This window comes from Spermophilus citellus, assembly GCF_964194105.1.
Source record: "Spermophilus citellus genome assembly, chromosome: X".
NCBI lineage: Eukaryota > Metazoa > Chordata > Mammalia > Rodentia > Sciuridae > Spermophilus > Spermophilus citellus.
The window spans coordinates 21015587-21020041 of NC_138190.1; positions in this window are offsets into that span (position 1 = coordinate 21015587).

Genomic DNA, 4455 nt, shown 5'->3' on the forward strand with positions numbered 1-4455 from the left:
GTAATAAACAACATTATTCTTTCCCTTATGAATGCAGCGATCTAGTAGAAGATGGAAACTATATACGTACATGAATGAATCATTTTAATGAGAAAGTATATGTTCCAGAGATTTGTCATTTCTTACCATTTTTAGTTTTCTTTAAATGATTTCCTACATGGATGTCTCAAATGTAAAAGACAAATACAAAACAGAAAAAGAAATTCCTCACACAAAACAAAAACAGAACTCTTCTCCTTGAAGGTGGTTGATAAAAGTTTTCAAAACACTGCTGTCTGACAATCCCCCAAGCATTAATGTAAGTTAATGCAGAGGTATAAATGGTTCAAGAAATCAAAAGGAAGGATTGTTTCTGTTAAGTATTAACCTAGGAAGGCTTCATAGGGAAGCTGGAGCTTACATCTGATCTTGTGAAAAAAGGAATATTTTTAGACCTAAAGGATTATAAGCAGAACCACATCAGCAGAGATATCTAAATATTCATAAAATTTAAAGGTAGACAAAAATAACAGTATGCTTGTATTGAAAGGTTTGTAGTAAAAACAGCATAATTATATCAGTTCTCCTTAGAAGAATGCCTTACCTATGTTATTTCCTAAGAATGCATAGCATATTGATAAATATTTTTATACAAAGTAACTGCTATACCTATTTTTTCAAACTTGCCCAGTAATCTATGTCATGTGTAACTATTATAAGTATGCATCTTATGTATAATAAAAATAAAAAGTAAATTGTAGTAGCAACCTTAGATCTAAGCAAGAGAAGCCTCTGGCTGTCATAGTGCCATTAGAGAGAGGGTTCCAAATGTCACAGACACACATAGACACACACACACACACACACACACACACACACACACACAAATGAAGTTATGATACCATACATTGCTGGCTGTGTTACCTGGATCTAATACTTAGTATTAGCAGAGAACAACTTACATACCCTAAACATCTGCTCTTATCACTGTTCAGGCCCCAGAGAAACCCTTTTCCCAGATACTGTCATCAAAATAAAACATGACTGTATCCAAATGCCAAGATTTAGACCTTTGCCAGCATAGAAGATAAATAGTGCTTCAGAGTTTGGGAAGATCTCAGATGCAGAAGCATTGAAATTAGAGAAGACTAAGTTACCAAATTCTATCAGCATGAATGCACATAAATCTTGTTCAATGAAATAGAATTCCCTAGTAGCAGTTCAAAATATCCACCTTTTGCTTCCTTTAAAGTTCCAACCTATGGTTCCAGAGCTACATATGAATTAGGATAGGAGTCACTAAAGTTGCACATAAGTAGCTGAAGAATATTTTGCAGCATTATGTAATTTATGTTACACTTAAATTTGTACCTATGTAGACCTGAACACAATATTCTTTATACTGGCAAGCACACAGACACCAAACACTAAAATTAGGGGGAAAATCTGGTTTTGTATGAATATTTAATATCTTAAATATTAAAAACAGCTTTAAATAATTTTAGTTTAAAATTTTGATATTCATTTTTACAAATTGCATTTTATCTTCTGATTTTAATGTGTACTCATACTATGGAAGAAAAATGAAAAGTCAGTTTACTTTGAGGTTTTCCCTTTACTTTTCATTTTGGAATACATTTTCAAATTATATAAACTCTAAATATATTTAACTTCTTAATCCATTAGTTCAATATTTTTCTAATGGAAATTTCTGCCAGGAAAATTCTGACTCATCCCATGTAGTAGCTAAGAGCCACATAGGACTATTAACCCATTCAAATGTGGATGTTATGGCTGAGAAATTTTAACAAATTATGGTTAATTTAAATCAAAGTTGGCGACTAACCTATCAGACAGCACAGCGTTAGAGTATTACTTTCTATTCAACACAAATTATGTAAAAACATTTTATGATACATTAAATAATTAGTGATTTTGCTGAAATAAAGAGAACTTTTATTAAATCACTATATAATAATGACTCCAGAACTCCCTAACCCATTATCAGAACACCGAGACATACAAAATAATTGTAAACATTTTGCTAATTTTAAGTCCTATAAAAACATAGCTTTGCACATATTTTAAAATTTTTATTGGCATTAGAGTATATCATAGTGGAAATATAAATCATTTTATTTACTTTATGATTTCATTTATATCTTTTAAATATGTAACTACATAGCACAAGGTCTGCCTTTTTTTATTTTTCAAGTACATAATAAAATAATTATAAAAGACAATGTTCAAGTCATTAGACCATAAATGAAAAGAGTTGAAAGCCATTTCAGGTTTTAATATTGTTTTAAGAAACAATTGAGTAATTTTTTATTGGTTCACATTGATTATGCAGAATGGTGAGTTTCATTGTAGCATATTAGTAAATGCATATGGTGTAATTTGATGAATTGTACTCCTTGATACCTCCCTTACACTCTTTACCTCCCTTCCTGATCCTCTTCTTCTATCCTATTGCTTTTTCTTCTACTTTTGTGATATCCTTTGTTTCACCTTTTCCTCCCCACTAGCTTCCAAATGAGAGAAAACATAGTACTGTCTTCTTGAATCTGGTTATTTCATTAAATATGATGCTCTCCATCTTTCTCTACATGATATAATTTTGTTCTTTATAATTGAGTAAACTTTTACTATGCACATATGCCACATTTTCTTCATCCATTCATCTGCTTAGGAGCACTTAGATTGGCTCCATAGGTTAGGTGTTGTGAATTGTGCTGCTTAAAAATTGATGTGGCTGTGTCACTGCAGTATGCTGGTTTTAACTTCTTTGGATGTATACTGAGGAGTGCAATAACTGAGTCAAATGTTAGTTCCATCCCTAGTTTTTTGAGGAATTTCATACCGTTTTTCAGAGTGGTTGCACCATTTTGCAGTCTCATCAACAATGTATGAGGGTACCCTTTTCCCCACATTCTCACCAACATTTATTGTTGCTTGTATTCTTGACAATTGCCATTTTGACTGAAGTGAGATGAAATCATAGTGTAGTTTTAATTTGCATTTCTCTAATTGCCAGGGATGTTGAACATTTTTTCATATATTTGTCCTCCTTTTGTATTTATTCTTTTGAGAAGGGTCTGTTTAGTTCCTTACCCCATTTGTTGATTTGGGTTTTTCTCTTGTTTTGTTTTTAGTGTTCACTTTTCTGAGTTCCTTTTATATCCTGGAAATTAATACCCTATCTGAGGTGCAGGTTTTCTCCCATTCTGTAGTTTCTCTCTTCAAACTCTTGATTGTTTCTCTTACTGTGAAGAAGCTTTTTAGTTTGATGCCATCCCATTTATTGATTTTTATTTTACTTCTTGTGCTTTAGGAATCTTGTTAAGGAAGTCAGTTCCTGAGCCAATATGTTGGAGTGTTGGACCTATATTTTCTTCTAGTAGGTATAGGGTTTCTGGTTTAATTCCTAGGTCTCTGATCTACTTTTTTCCCCCAGTGTTAGAGATAGGGGTTAAGTTTCATTCTACTACATGTGGATTTCCAGTTTTCTCAGCACCTTTTGTTGAAGAGTATCTTTTCTACAATGTATGATTTTGGCACCTTTGTCTAGTATGAGAAAACTGTTTTTATGTGGGTTTATCTGTGTCTTCTATTCTATTCCATTGGTCTCATACCAGTTTTTGTGCGAGTACCATGTCATTTTTGTTGCTATGGCTCTATAGTATATAATTCAAGGTCTGGTATTGTGATGCCTCCTGCTTTCTTCTCTCTGAGGATTGCTTTGGCTATTCTGGGTATCTTATTTTTCCAAATAATTTCATGGCTGATTTGTCTATTTCTATGAAGAACATCATTGGAATTTTAATGGGAATTGTGTTGAATCCCTACAGCTCTTTTGGTAGGATCAACATTTTGACAATATTAATTCTACCTATCCAAGAATATGGGTGGTCTTTCCATCTTCTAAGGTCTTCTTTACTTTATTGTTCTATAGTTTTTTTCTTATTTATTTTTTAGTTGTAGTTGGACAAAATACCTTTGTTTTATTTATTTTTTATGCGGTGCTGAGGATGGAACCCAGGGCCTTGCATGTGCTAGGTCAGCACTCTACTGCTGAGCCACAACCCCAGCCCTGTTCTATAATTTTCATTGTAGAGGTCCTTCTCCTCTTTTGTTAGATTGGTTCCCAATTATTTTATTTTTGAGGCTATTGTGAATAGGATAGTTCTCCTAATTTCTCTTTCAGCAGATTCATCATTGGAGTATAGGAATGTGATTGATTTATTGGTGTTAATTTTGTGTCTTGCTACTTTGCCAAATTCATTTATGAGTTCTAGAAGTTTTTGTGGATTTGGGGGGGTCTTCTAAATATAGGATCATGTTGTCATCAAACAGTGTTTTAACTCCTCTTTTCCTATTCATATTTCTTTTGCATAAATGCTCTGGTTAGAGTTTCAAGGACTATGTTGAATAGAAGTGGTGAAAGTGGGCATCCTTGTCTTGCTCCCGTTTTCA